The sequence below is a fragment of the Eptesicus fuscus genome, chromosome 18 (assembly GCF_027574615.1).
Source record: "Eptesicus fuscus isolate TK198812 chromosome 18, DD_ASM_mEF_20220401, whole genome shotgun sequence".
Taxonomy (NCBI): Eukaryota; Metazoa; Chordata; class Mammalia; order Chiroptera; family Vespertilionidae; genus Eptesicus; species Eptesicus fuscus.
Window position 1 is genome coordinate 54,307,680 of NC_072490.1, and position 15,450 is coordinate 54,323,129.

Consider the following 15,450-nt stretch of genomic DNA (forward strand, 5'->3'; position numbering starts at 1 on the left):
GGAGGTGAGCACGCGGGAAGGTCGCTGGTTGCTGCTCTGGAAGCCATGCCTGCTGGGAAGCTGGAGAAGCAGGATTTCAGGAGAATTTCCCCAGAGGCCTGAGCAGGGGGCTTCCAGCCAAGCTCAGCAGCCGAGGGAGCGGAGCTGCAGCCTGGGAGGGGCCTCTGGGAGCACACCGCAGCGCCCGCCACAGACTAAACATTTTCTCAAACGTTTTGAGAAAATGTTTAATTTTCTCAAAACATTTCCAGATGTTTCTCTAGGAGATAAAGACGCATTTATGAAAAATCCATGATACTGTTGTCATACCCAATTTTACCAATAATTCAGTTTCCAATTGCCTGATAAACATCATAGCATTATATGTAACTGTAATTATGTATAACCACTAGCGTTCCCGTTGCAGGAAAAATCCTGCAATAGGATTTCCTGCTGCACTCTACTCCGCCTCCGTTCCTCCCTTGTCACCCGCCCCGCCTTCTCCGCCAGCCCGCCTGCTTTTCCCTTCGCCCCCGGCCCTGCCTTCACTCCTCCCTTCTCCTCCCCCTGGCTTGCTTGCTTCTTCGAAGCTTTACTCCCTTCTGCAGCTCTTGGCTTCTTCCGACGCTGTCTTGATATGCAAATTAGCCACCATCTTTGTTGGGGTAATTTGCATACTCATCCTGATTGGTCGGTGGGCATGGCTTGGCTGGTGGGCGTGGCTTGGGTATAGCGAAGGTGCGGTCAATTTGCATATTTATCTATTATTAGATAGGATATATAGTTAATTTGACATTTGTTTGATTTGAGATTCAAGCAAGTCCATAAATTACAAATTGATCAATAGTTCTCAAATCTCTTTTAACTTATAGGTTTTCTTGCATTTCTTGTTCTTGAAATATATTTGTTGACTAAACCTGGTAGATTTCTGTCCTATAGAGTTTCCCATAATATTTAGTTCTACAAAGTCCTTCATGGTTATGAAAGAAGTCCATCTGGTGAGAAGTCAATGGGCTTAGCTGGGAACTCTGCTTAGGGTCTCATCAGGTTGAAATCAAAGTGTTGGCCAGCTGGGGTCTTAGCTGGAGTACTGGGGGGGCAGTGTGTTTGTGTTTGTGTGTGTGTGTGTGTGTGTGTGTGTGTGTGTGAGTGTGAGAGAGAGAGAGAGAGACAGAGAGAGAGAGAGAGAGAGACTGTTCTCAGACTCATTCAGGTTGTAGGATGGAGGACTCTGCTTCCTTGCTGGCTGTCAGCCAGGGGTCGTTCTCAGCTTTCAGAGGCCACCACTGTCCCCTGGCTTGTGACCCCCTCATCTTCAAAGTCAGCATCACATCAGAGGTCGAGTCCTTGTCATGCTTTGAATCTCCGATTTCTTTTTCTGCCTCATTATTCCTATACCCAGCTGGAGAAAGTTCTCTGAGGGTTCATGTGATTAGATTGGACTAATGCAAATAATCCAAAATAATCTCCCTGTTTTAAGGGCTAAAACCTTAATTACATCTAGAAAGTCCCTTTTGCCGGGTAAGGTAATACCTTCACAGGTCCTGGGGATTATGAGATGGTCATTCTGCCTAATCTCATGATCAATTAAGTTTGAAGGATGTGTGTTTTCTACCTCTCTTTTGGAGATTATAAACCATTAATATTTTGGAGCTCTGCCTCAGGAGACTTTTCAAAATTTCTTTTAAGCCAGAAGTCCTTAAGCTTATTTGACCATAGAATCATTTTTATATGTAGCACTTTTAAACATTCTGCAGAACTGGAGTTTCTGAGGAACACATTTAAGGTACAGACTTTTCCCTATGTTGGTATTATTTTATATCTGAGTATGTTTTACACATTTAGTATCATATCATATGTTTACTATTATAATTTACTTTTTTTAGTTATCACAATGCCATTGAATATCCTTTTAAATTGGTCATATTGGTTTTTTATTATTGCTTCTATTATAAATGACCACACATTTGGTCCCTTAAACAACACAAATTTATTATCATACAGTTCTGCAGAGCAGAAGTCTGACACAGGTCTCACTGCACTAAAATCAAAGTTTTAGGAAGGCTGTGTTCTTTTCTGGAGGCTCCAGAAGAGAATCTGTCTGCTGGCCTTTCCATCTTCTAGAGGCGCCTGCATGCCTTGGCTTGTGGCCCCTTCCTGCATCTCTCTGATTATCCTTCCATAGTCACATCTCTCTTGAGCCCAGACCCATAGGAAGACTCTTTGATTTTAAGGACTCATGTGGTAAGATTGGACCTACAGTGATAATTTAAGACATCTATCCCCTCAAGATTCTTAATTTAACCACATCTGCCTTTTACCAAGTAACATACTGATAGTTTCTGAGGGTAAGAGTGGGAACATCCTGGGGCTGTTATTCTGCCTACACACTGCTTCTGTGAGCCAATCAGCAAGCACATACCCTAGTTTGTAGGGAATTGAGTTTCAGGATTTTTCCATTTTGCGTTTCAATTTCTAAAAATACAAGAAAGCTCAGTAACATAATTCTGTAGCTAACATGGATCAGCTTCACAATAGATAGCCTTGTAGTGAAAATGTAGATTAAAGCACCATTTTCCTTTTCAGTTGATTGAAACAAAACCCAGGCCATGCAGGTTAGTGTAAGCTGTTAGCTATGTAGAGCTCTAATGGAAGGCATTCTTTGTATTCTTATTTATCTCTCGCCCAATACCTATTTTAACAATAGTTCCTTTACATCTTTTTTTTTTTTTTTTTACTTGACAAGCTCTTTTGCACTCTTTGCCTTGCCGTCGCACATCATTTTTCTTAAAGTTGTTCTGTGGGAGGTTCATATATGGATTTCTGTTTGGTCTCTAACGTGATGAAAACACATGGGACAGAAGCACACAGCATGGGTATATTTTCCACTCTGAGATCACACCCTAAACAGCACATTTTAATCTTTTTGAAGTTCTTCCCAAGGGAGGGGACAAAGGGGAAAAGAGCAGAATTTCATATGTAAAAACTAATTTTCCAAAAGCTCTGCAGGGTCTTTAGAAAATTATTGGGTAGAGAATCTCTCCAACCAAGATCACAGTAAACAGACATGAAATGAAGGGAAGTGCATTCAGCAAACACTGATGGAGGGACAGGGGCAGTGAGGGATCTCACAGGAGAAATAGGGCAAGGAGCTTTAGCCTTCAGTCTGAGGCCAGGAAAACGCTGGGTGGGTGTGAGGAAGCAGGTCCAATGGAGTGTAACACAGAAGAAAGCCTTCACTGGTTTTGGACAACACTGACCCAGCAATTCCTGGACTTCAGCATTCATGACCACCAATCTGGAAGATCCCAGGCACCATCTACTAAGGATTCTAGTTCAATAGGTGGGAGGTGGGAACATAAAACAGGATTTTAAACAGTCACAGCTTATTCCAATACAGATATTTCAAGGACCTTTTTCATATATTTATTTATTCATGTATTGATCAGAGATCTATTGTGCATTTGCAATACACCAGGCACTGTTGTAAGTGTGTGGATACAGCAGTGAATAAAACATACCAGCTTCCTCTCCTCAAGAGGCTTATATTCTAGACAGGAAAGACAGACAGTGAACACATACATTAGGAAAACTTAAAGTATGTCAGATAGTGATAAGTGATACAGAGAAAATAAACAGCAGGAAGGGTGTTAGGGAGTTTTGAGGACAGGAATGAAGTTAACTTTTATTTTATTTTTAATATATTTTTATTGATTTCAGAGAGGAAGGGAGAGGGAGAGATAGAAACATCAATGATGAGAGAGAATAACTGATTGGCTGCCTCCTGCATGCCCCCTACTGGGGATTGAGCCCACAACCCAGGCATGTGCCCTGACTGGGAATCAAACTGTGACCTCTTGGTTCATAGGTCGATGCTCAACCACTGAGCAACACTGGCCGGTCATTCATGCCACTGTTTCTTATTCCTTCTCTCCCTCTTTTCTTCTCCCCACTTCCTACCTTTCTTTATTGAAGATTAGTTTGCACATTTGATAGCTTGAGTTCAATTCCCTGTTCAATAACTTCCTATCTGTGTGACCTTATTTAAGTTACTTGAGCTCTGAGCCTAAATTTGCCCATAAAATGGGCATAATAGTACACTTTAGTAATGAGGTAAGTACTTATTTGTGTACTTGGCTCAGTCTCTGGCAGATGGAAGCTAATCAAAACTGTTTTCTATTGTTGTTATTACTTACTACTCTCTTTGGATACAGCAGTGACTATGACCAATGTGATTGTCACATCCATGGAGTTTGTTTAGAGTGGAGCTATTGAGAAATCTGAGGCATGCAGCCAGGAAGTGGCAGAGCCAGGGTTTAAGGTCAGACCTAATTGTTTTCAAGGTAAGAGTCTTCTACACTACTCAGCTTAATTTAATGTTTAAATCAAATTGTCAAGTGGTCAGGATTCTTTTTGTTCTTACGAAAGAGTCGCAGAATTCCTGATAATTGCATGTCTGTCTGTCTATCTATCTATCTATCTATCTATCATCTCTGAATAAATTTATAATTACCTGTGATCAACAAACTCAAAAGGAGTCTGGAGGGTTTGCTAGAAATAAATAATAAAAATTTATTCAAAGGTTGTAGGGTTTGAAAATCAGAAACACAATTAAGTGTTCAAAGGCGAAAGTAAAGCTGAGAGTTCTAATAGTAAAAAGTACATTCTTGAGAAGAATCAGTCCCACATTCTTAGTCTTGGGATTGGTCCAAGATGGTAATCCAATGAATGGAGGTCCCAGTAATGGATGTCAGGTGGTCTGTCTACATGGACATTCTTTCCTTGTTCCTTCAGGGAGTAACCAGAGGGAGATATATATATATATATCCAGGCATTGATGTAGGGCTGGAAAGTTCAAAAGTTTAAGTTCCCAGGCTAGTTAAAACAAGAATAAGATTGTTTCCTATGCCTACTTGCTTTTAGTAATTTAGCAGCTTCACTGTAGTGACTCCATTTTATTTCTTCTCTCTCTTCCTGGCCTGATGTGGAGAACGTGTTACTACATAGGGCATGCTCTTGCCTTCCAGGAGTCTGATTCCTAAGAAAGAATAATTAAGTTATGTTTTGATAATTAAATATAATTTTATACTTGTCTTAGCTACTTGCTTATTTCCTTGAAAAACTGACTCAAAATAATGTTTTCTTCAAGACTGATTATTTAATACAAGATATTTGGAGAGAAAAATCTATAATTTCACATGATTTATTCTTTCTTGAGTGGATGGGTGAATTTTCATGCCTTTAACAGGAAAGGTGAATGGTCAGTTAAGGTTTACACAACTTACTGATGATTTCATGATTAATAGCAACATTTAGCATGATTCAGGATCAAGTCTCTTTTTGTTCAATAGCTATACTTCCACGAACAGCATCTTATAACAGCTTCTGGGTTGTGGGATATATAGTTCTGTGAAGTAATAGAAAAATATATACAGGGTGGAGCAAAACTAGGTTTACAGTTGTTTGTATGAAAAATAATACAATAATTAGTAAGTAATAACACCAGAATAAACTCTGTGTTTTGAGTATTCACAACTTTAAACCTACCTTTGCCCCACCCTGTATATAGGTGTCTGCCCTGGGTTTCTGGCTCAGAGCTCCTAAAATCCTTGGGATACCCTGGGTGATAGGTGTGCTTTTTGTTCCCATGAGGCAACTGGATGACTTTAGAATAGGGACTTTCAGAAAGACCATCTTATGGGAGAAGCTGAGGACTGTTAGCCACACCCCCAATATTCTGTGAAGGGAAGAGGGGCTGAAAATTGAGTTAATGGTCAATCATGCCTAGGTGATGAAGCCTCCATACAAATCCTAATAGCATGGGATTCAAGAAGCTTCTGGTTGGTGTACACATCCATATGCTGGGAGGATGACTGCAGCGACAGAGGCTCCTGGGCTCAGGATTCTTCTGGAACTCACGCTATGCATCTCCTCCTCTGGACCTCACTCTGTGCATCTCCTCCTCTGGATGTCATTCTGTGCATCTCCTCATCTGGACCTCACTCTATGCATCTCCTCATCTGGATCTCATTCTGTGCATCTCCTCCTCTGGACCTCACTCTATGCATCTCCTCATCTGGATCTCATTCTATGCATCTCCTTATCTGGACCTCACTCTATGTTTCTCCTCATCTGGACCTCACTTTATATATCTCCTCATCTGGCTGTCCATTTGCATCCTTTATCATATTATTTATTATGTAAAAAACCAGTAACTATAAGTATTTTCCTGAGTTCTGTGAGTTGTCCTAGCAAATGATCAAACCCCAGAAGAGGGTCATGGGAGCCTCCTAGTTATAGTCAGTTGGCCAAACGTATAGGTGACAACCTGGGACTTGAGACCAGCATCTGAAGTGGGTGGGGTCTTGTGTGGGACTGAACCTTTAACCTGTGGGGTCTGCACAAACTCCAGTTAGTATCAGAATGGAGTTGCATTGTAGGACACCCAGCTGTGTCCCAGGGAATTGCTTGAGGTGGGGAAAGCCCCACACGTCTGGTGTCAGAGGTGTGAGTATGAGTAGAAAAGAAACACACAGTGCTTTTCCTTGAGAAGTTCTGATGGCCATGTTGACACTGTGGTCACACTGAACAAATGGAGAGTCGTGCACATCAGCCAGCATTTGCTTACACTTTTCATGCACGCTTCTAGTGTCACATAGCAGTTAAGAATGGGGAACAGAGCTACCAACACCCATTCTTTAAGCTTTACCAGCTGTGTGATCTTTCTAAGCCTCTGTTTATCACCTATAAAATTAACAATGGCAATGACTTTATCGTGTTATTGTGAAGAATTAATGAGAAAATTCACATGAACATTTTGGGTAGCATTTGGTGTATATGAAGAAGTTATCCCTATTATTAATTTGTTTCTTAAATGGCTTTTGAATACCTACCATGTACTGGACATAGGCCAAGTGCTGGAGATGTAAAGGTGAGTGAGCCCTGTTTAGTTTACCCTCAAGGAATTCACAAAACACCATAAAATATTTTTGGATAACAAAGCAAAATTATGTTAAAAAACGATAAATGCTCAGTCTCCCAGTCCACCCAGGTGCGGTGGTACAGGCCAGTGGTATAGTCTGACACGGCTCTTAATTTTGCTCTGTGGGTAACTGTAGCTGATGTCAAGTCTGACAGTTTCCTTTCGTGTTCAACATCTGATGCTTCCATTCATTCTGAGGAATTATTTTTTTCAAGCAACACTGCAAATTTGTATGTTAGAACATTGTCAAATAAGCTAATGCAATTAGAACCAAACATTGCTGATGTGATCAATTTCTAAACCTCTAGCCTTTGAATATAACACAGAATAATTTATAGTTGAACTCCACTGGATTTTTCAAATTAGACTTACGTTATTTTAGCTGAGTAGGAACTTACCGAGCCTCAAGGCACTAGGAAAATAGAAGCAACTGAAAAAAGACAAAGAATGTAGACAGACAGCCTCACAAAAAGCGATCAAATTAGGAATTTCGTGGAAACGGGCAGTCACGATTGCTGTGCTACCACGAATAGCAAGTTGACGCTGGCCATAAACTGGGTTTGTTAATTATTACCACTCCTTATTGCGGTGCAGAGATCAAGCAGGAGGAGGAAATGGCATAAAACAAAGACTCAGAGTGGGGTAACCCAGCTTTGCTGAAAAGGCTGGTGCTTCGGGCAAAGCAATGCACACCCCGGGATTAATAGCCTCACCTCATCAGCAATGTGGCCGGAAGAGGCGGCATGGGTTCAGTTTCTTTATTTGAAAGAGACATGCTGGAACATTCTCTCTTGGATTTAAAAATCAAAACCACAGTGGCTTGACCAATCTGTGTTGAGGCCTCAGTTTCTTTTTAGTGAAAGTGTAGTTTAAGTGAAATACAACATGGGACATTTGAAAATTGCTCATCTGATAAGCTAAGTAATTTCCATATTAAGATATGGCTTCAATATCTAAAGCCCTGCGCTGCGGGACATTCCCCGGGTTCAGGGGCAGCAGGGCAAGTGCCTCTTTCTGCAGCGCGGGTTTGCTTGTCTCCTTGCTCCCTCCCATCACCCTGCCTCACAGGTCTTCTCTGTCTTAGATGAACTGACCCATCTCTATGATCTGCATTTCCAGGCTCATTCCCCAGCTAATCCCACTGCACTCATCCTCCTTTCTGCCTCCACACGGCTGTTTGCTTTCCATTAATCATATCTCCTGAGATGTCACGTTGAGACTTGCTATGCATTCTCAGTCCTTGTTTTTTGTTTGTTTTTGCTATGTGATAAAGTTCTACGCATGCTCTAGAATCCATTTCTAATATCCCCTCCTCTCTGAGGCCTTGGCGGTCCTCCACAGGTCACTCTCACCTTCGCCCTCGCCATTTCTCTTGTCCTACAATTATTCATTCCGTTGTGTTTGTACCCCCAGAGCCCAGCACAGGCCTGGCGCATGGAGGCACCTCACAGATGTTTGTTGCACAAGGACACCTGGCTAAGCGGCACTGTGCTGTGAGCCAGCCTGCGTGGCATTGTTAGAATCTCATCGGATTGGGACAGTTCTCTAGAGCAGTGGTTCTCAACCTTCCTAATGCCGCGGCCCTTTAATACAGCTCCTCATGTGGTGGTGACCCCCAACCATAAAATTATTTTCGTTGTTACTTCATAACTGTAATTTTGCTACTGTTATGAATCGTAATGTAAATATCTGTGTTTTCCGATCCACAGGTTGAGAACTGCTGCTGTAGAGCCTAAGACCATCGGAAAACACAGATATTTACATTACGATTCATAACAGTAGCAAAATTACAGTTATGAAGCAGCAACGAAAATAATTTTATGGTTGGGGGGTCACCACAACACGAGGAACTGTATTAAAGGGTTGTGGCATTAGGAAGGTTGAGAACCACTGCTCTAGAGAATGGCAGTTTTTCACCTTGTTTTATGCATTACAATCAAAGGAGGAGACGGAAGTGGATTGCATGAACTCCGTTGGTGATAGATTAGGGAGGCGGGAGAAAGCAAAGCGGGGGAAACCTCTGGGGTTGGATAAAAAGTAAAATGATAGACACATACTTCTTTAAAAAAAATTTTCCCCCTTTTTAGTCTTAATTGTAGAAAGTATTACATAGATCCTCCTGACACACACTTCCTTTACTTAGGTGGGTACAGGATAGTTAACAGTCAACAATTAGCTCAGTAACAACGAGAGGATTTGTTGTCTCCACAGAGTGGTGCCTGTGCTTTGAGGGATCCAGAAAAAGGGAAATTACTTCACATTCCGAAGATATGTTATTGCAAATGCAAAACGACAATAGGCTCAGTTAAGGTGAAGACTGAGCTTTGTCAGCGAAGATACCGGCCTAAGAGTGACTACCCACCATAAACTAATTTTAGTTAAAGTTTTAATTTCAGACCATCCTTTGTGGTTACTTTAGGCCTTCGAGTTTGCAAGGCCGCCACGCAGGCCTTCCCTGAGCTGGTCAGGTTAGCATGTGGCCTTTTTGTGCACAGCGTATACCTGGCGTTGGCCCAGGCAGCCCTAACAGAAGGCCATCTCTTTGGAAATTGATTTTCCCAGCAGAGCCCCTTTTTGCAGCTCCCACTGGCATAGTATGTGCATTCCCAGTTGGATGGATGGGTAAACAAACAACTGATTGAAATTTCCCACAATGTAGTGGAGCTATTAAACACCAAAACAGAAGGCAAAGACGCTTTTTCACTGGGTTAAAACCACCTGGTCTAGTTTCCAAACTGATCAGATCCACAGGTGATTGTTCATCTCTTTATTCCGGTCGATCTCTCCTGCCATCTGTTTCTTAGATTGTGCCACTCTATGGGCAACAGCATCCGGATGGTATTCTGAATGCAGGCATTTCTTATGAGGACTCTGTGTGTGTCTTCTGTCATCTCTGTCCCTCCTACATATGAATAGTAACTTGTAAACATTCTGAAGGGATGGGCAATGCGTCCACAAAGACTCACACAGCTGTTATGTGTCTATATGCTTAGAAAAGAAAATGGCCACGAGGTCTAATTGTGTAAAAGCCATTACAAATAAATAGGTAAATCAGTAAATAATTTCTAGGCAAAATGCAGACTGTTTAGGTGGTTTAAAAAAGTATTTTAGATTCAGTACACTGAAAATGCTAAATCCTACACTGCAACACCCCATTATCCTATGTAATAAAAGGCTAATATGCAAATCAACCGAATGGTGGAATGACAGATTGCACACTGACCACCAGGAGGCAGACGCTCAATGCAGGAGCTGCCCCCCTGGTGGTCAGTGCACTCCCACAGGGGGAGCACTGCTCAGCCAGAAGCCGGGTTCAGGGCTGGTGAGTGCAGCAGCGGTGACAAGAGCCCCTTCCGCCTCTGTGTCAGCGCTAAGGATGTCTGACTGCCGACTTAGGCCCGCTCCCTGAGGGGAGCAGGCCTACACCATCAGTCTGACATCCCCTGAGGGCTCCAAGACCAGGAGAGGGCACAGGCCAGGCTGAGGTACCCCCCTGAGTGCACAAATTTTGTGTACCAGGCCTCTAGTATATTATAGGAGGACCAGAGAGAATGTTGACTAAGAACTCATGCCATCACTCACTCAAAAAATATTTATATTTCTTCAATGCTTAATGTAATGCTTATCATGTATAGAGTAGAGACGGGGCGAATATGACCAAACTTGAATTTATTCCTCTGTCCTTCTTCATGAATATTTATTGGACAGCCACCTCAGGCCAGGCCCAGTTAGGCCCAGGGGGTATGTTGGTGATCACTGCAGGCAGTCTCTGCTCAGGTGCTCAAACAACTGCTCCCTTCGGAATAAGAGTAGACCATACGCTTACACATTCTCATGAGCGAGACCTTTAGTTAGTTTCCAATCCTGTACTTGGGAAGCCCGGAGATACTTTAGCATCGCCTGCCTGGCCCTCACCCAGACTTCAGTCAGAATCAGCGAGGGTGGGGCCAGGCACGGCTCTCTCCAAAGCTCCTTAGGAGATGGTGAGGCGCAGCCATGACTGTGAATACCAAGGGGCTCCCTACCCTTTTGATGTGTCACTCTTATGGATTGAAGGGCATCACCGGCTCCTCCTCCAAACTCATATGTTGACATCCTAACCCGAACGTGACCTTATTTGCAGAGACGGTCTTTACAGAGGTGATCCAGTTAAATGAGATCATTAGGATGGGCTCTAACCAATACGACCGGTGTCCTTACGAAAGGGGAAATTTGGAGACCGACACCCACGTAGGGGACCAGTATCTGAAGAGGGCGGCAGAGATTGGGGTGATGCTTTTGTAAGCCAGGGGATGCCGAATACCCCAGCCAACTACCGGAAGCCAGGAGAGAGGCAGAGAACATTCTCCGCGGCTGCCCTCAGAGGGAGGTCCCCTTGCCGTCCCCTTGCCTGGGATGTGAGACAGTAAGTTGCTCTTGCTTAAGCCACCCAGACCGCGGTGCTCTCATGGCAGCCCTAGCAGACCTGAGCGTGGTTCCACATCTTCATAACTGCATTTTTCAAAACATTTTTCCGTTTCCTTTCACCCCGTTCCCCTCCTGGAAGTGGGCCACTCTGCCCCCAGGGGCTACTGTGTCCCTGCTCTTTCCCAAGGTCGGTTATCTTTATCAATAGAGTCAGAGTGTTGAAAGGTACATGACGGGCCACCGGAGCCAGAGACTCCCAGGGGACTCATGAGCATGGCCACGCGCACAGCCACCCCTTTGCCCACGAAGCTGGGGGAGGCGGCGCCCCGCGGGCAGATCCAGAAGAGCCCGGGCCACTTGTCTCAGTACCACTTTAAGTTCTGCGTCATCTTTTGATTTGTTTAGGCAACATTCACGTCTTGCCTCTTTAAGTCATTGTTTTAGCAAATCCAATGACAGTTACCGTCAGTATGGACGGCTTAGAGATTCGGTGTAGAGCCTCTATGAGCTGTAAAGTCAGGCCTGGTTTGGGGCGCGGCGGGAGGAGCAGCGCGTGCCCATTTCCCTGGTCCCTGACCAGTGGCAGCAGCCTCGGTACCGGCTGTCCCACAAGCTATTCCACTGCTTTAAACCAATCCTAGGACGCACACTCCAGTTCCTTTCCCTTCAGCGTCAGCGATTCCTGGGGTAGAGCAAGCTCTCTGAAGACCTTGCTCCCAGCGGTACGTTTTTGCTTATCAAACGTGGATCCGGGAACAGACAGCTGCCAACGCTCACAATGATGCTGATTTCATTTTTAAATCAGGGGACAGAAAGGCCATGGCCGCAGGCTGGCCTCCTTGGGGGCGCAGGGGAGTTCACCGCTGCGTCGCTTGGATTATTTGCAGCAGGTGCTTCCTGTCTCTGATAACTGCACGTTAAAAGTGAAGAAAGGGCTCGCTGCCTGCCATACACCAGCTTCCTCACTGAGATGAACAAGGACCTTCACTGTGAGCATGTCAAACTCGGCGCCGGCGGGCCGCATGCCTCGTTTAAATCGCCCACCCCAAGTTCCTTGCCCTCCTGCCTCTGCCCCACTGCACCCCACGCATGGCAGCCTGAGCCCACACCACAGCCTGTTCCCTCACAGCTTTGCCGGGTTCCTTTCCTCTCAACATGCAGGTCTCTGATTAAATGTCACCGAAGCGGAGAAGCCTGGCCACCGGCCTCCTCCCTGGCCCGCCCACCTGGCTCAGCTCCTTCCGTTTCTCCTGCTGTGTTTTTATCACAGCACTCACCTCTGTATGTGACAGTATCATTTATTCCACTGCTTTTTCATCTTTGGTCTCCCCTCTCCCTACTTGTAAACCAAGCATGTCAAACTCAAAGGCTATCATGGGCCAAATAAACAAGGTTTAAGTTTATGTGGGCCGCAAAAGAACCCCACAAAAGCTTCAATTTTCATAGAAATGTAGGTTTATTTCGATAGAGACATGCTGAATACAAAGGGCTGAAATAAATGAGTAATCATTAACATAAAATAATAGAACATTTTAATAAAATTTAATATTTTTTCTTGAACATTAACTTACCAGACAGTGAATAACTGCACAAATTAATAAGTGTAACGCAAATAAACCTATTTTTCTTGTTCTCCGAAAGTGAAATATTTCCTGTTGTGCACACCAAACAAGTCAGTACAAGACTAATGACAGGGCAATCGGCTGCTAAAATATTCGCTGTTGGTATTAGTGGAGAGAAATGGGAATCGGGCCGAAACTGGCAGTCTAACGCCTCCTGCTGCTCCTGCTCATCCCGGCCCGCTGAGCCTGTCCCCGCCACCGCTCAGTAGGCTTGCTGCCGCTCTGCTGTGGTCTCTGGGCTGTGGTGGCCAGCCACGAGCCCTGCATCTGACGCCCATTGGTCAGTTGAGCGGCACTCCCCCTGTGGAAGCGAACTGATCACCAGGAGGCAGCTCCTGTGCTGAGCGTCTGCCCCCTGGTGGTGAGTGTATGTCATAGCAACCAGTTGATGGGTCAAATGGTTGCTTATGCTTATATATATATATAGGTTCTGTAAAACAGGATATTGTAAAAATTAAGTTACAAATTTTTTATTAATATGTTTCTTATAGCCCTAGCTGGTTTGGTTCAGTGAATAGAGCATTAGCCTGTGGACTGAAGGGTCCTGGGTTCGATTCTGGTCAAGGACACATGCCTGGTTGCGGGCTCGATCCCTAGTAGGGGGTGTGCAGGAGGCGGCCAATCAATGATTCTCTCTCATTATTGATGTTCCTATCTCTCTCTCTCTCTCTCCCTTCCTCTCTGAAATCAATACAAAAATATATTTTAAAAAATGTTTCTTACATACCCTTATATTGGCTGGGCTGCAAAAATGTTCACTGTGGGCCATGAGTTTGACATTCCTGCTATAAACACTGGAATGTGGACAACGTGGAAAAGGGGCCGTTGTTAATGTTCTCTGTTTTCTCAGTGCTAGTGACAGGCAGAGTTCACACTTAGCAACTGGCTGTTGGATGAATAAGATGGAGCAGAACGTTACTTATTGCTGCATAAAGAACTACCCACAAACTAAGTAGCTGGACCCAAGCCACATTGAAATTCTCTGTCTGGACGTCCTGGGTGGTCAGGCTGTGCTGCTCTCTGGTCTGGTGGGTGTGGCTGGGCGGCTGGGCTGGGGGGTGGGCCTCTCTCTGTGGATCCTTTCATCGCAGATTCTTTTATGCCTCCACTCACAGTGGGCTCAGGGCTTAAAGGGGGTGAGCAGAAACTGCGAGGCCTTTTAAGGCCTAAGTTTTGGAACACTAAGGTCACTTTTTGCCAGATTCTATCGGTTAAAGAAAGCTCTATGGCTAGCCAAACTTCAAGAGGTCGTTACTGCAGGCTGGCCTTCTTAGGGGTGCAGGGCGCTAGGCGTGGCCTCCTGATGGGAAGAGTGACACTGAATCATGAGGACGGGGGATGTGATTCCTGATGGGGTCATTATTCCAATGATCTTCCCCAAATCCCAAATGATAAATTTTTGTGCAAATGCTCCACCTGACATAATATGAGGGCAAGCTTTTGGGACGAAGAGTTAATAGCTTCCACGCATATTTCAGAATTTGCCTTTCCCTTTCCTTTTATAAAGTCCCCGGCACCACAAACACAACTATACCACGTTGCCGCCTCTGCTGTACTCACAGCGCTGCATTTAGGACGGGCGCTATTTCACCCTCTCGTCGGCGGGCATGCAGCGATCCTCTGAAGCCAAGTATATCAATTCAAGAAAATGTAAGTGGGCTCTGGAATAAATTATATTGATTTTAATTCAGACTTTTAAATTTGTGTTTTTTTATTGCTTTTGGCAATGGAAGAATTGATCTCAACAAGGCAGACAGAACAAAAATAGATTGCTTTTATTGAATTCACAGTGACCTGATTAAACAACATAGTTGTTATGAGAAAAATAATATTACTTCCTCTTTCATTACAGATTCTTTTTGCCTTTCAGAAATTTATTGGCTTAATAGAGTAAGTAAAGAAGACGATGGATTTTATTTAGTACAGAATGGTTTGGGGCAGTGAGAAAACACATTTCTCAGAATATTTCTTTCTTATTCTGATGATTGCTTACTTAGCTTATTTTGACTCAGGAGTAACTGAGTGTTACTTTTTGTGTTGACTGGGCAACAATCTCACGGTCCATCACACAATTCATATCCATATCGATGTGGAGCTTCAGTTCCTAAAAAAAAAAAAAAAAAAAAGTTAAAACCTGAATCACTTCACTACTCAATATTTTTTAAAACAAAACATTCAACTTTGATTTAGAAAATTTCTAGAAGACATAAGGAAATGGAGAAGAAAGTAAAAATCACCTGGCCTCCTGAAATCTCACTTTGACTGTTTATGATTAAAATACAACATCCAATATTTAATTACATTTTAAACTGTCCCTCTTTGAACTCAGGAGACATAGGTCTGAGTACATTTTCTGATAATTTCTTCACTATCCAGACTGCAATCACCAAGCAGATCTTGGAAACTCAGAATCCCTTGTTGTCTGAATGTGCTCTGCAAGCTCCCAGGAACGGAGCAGAT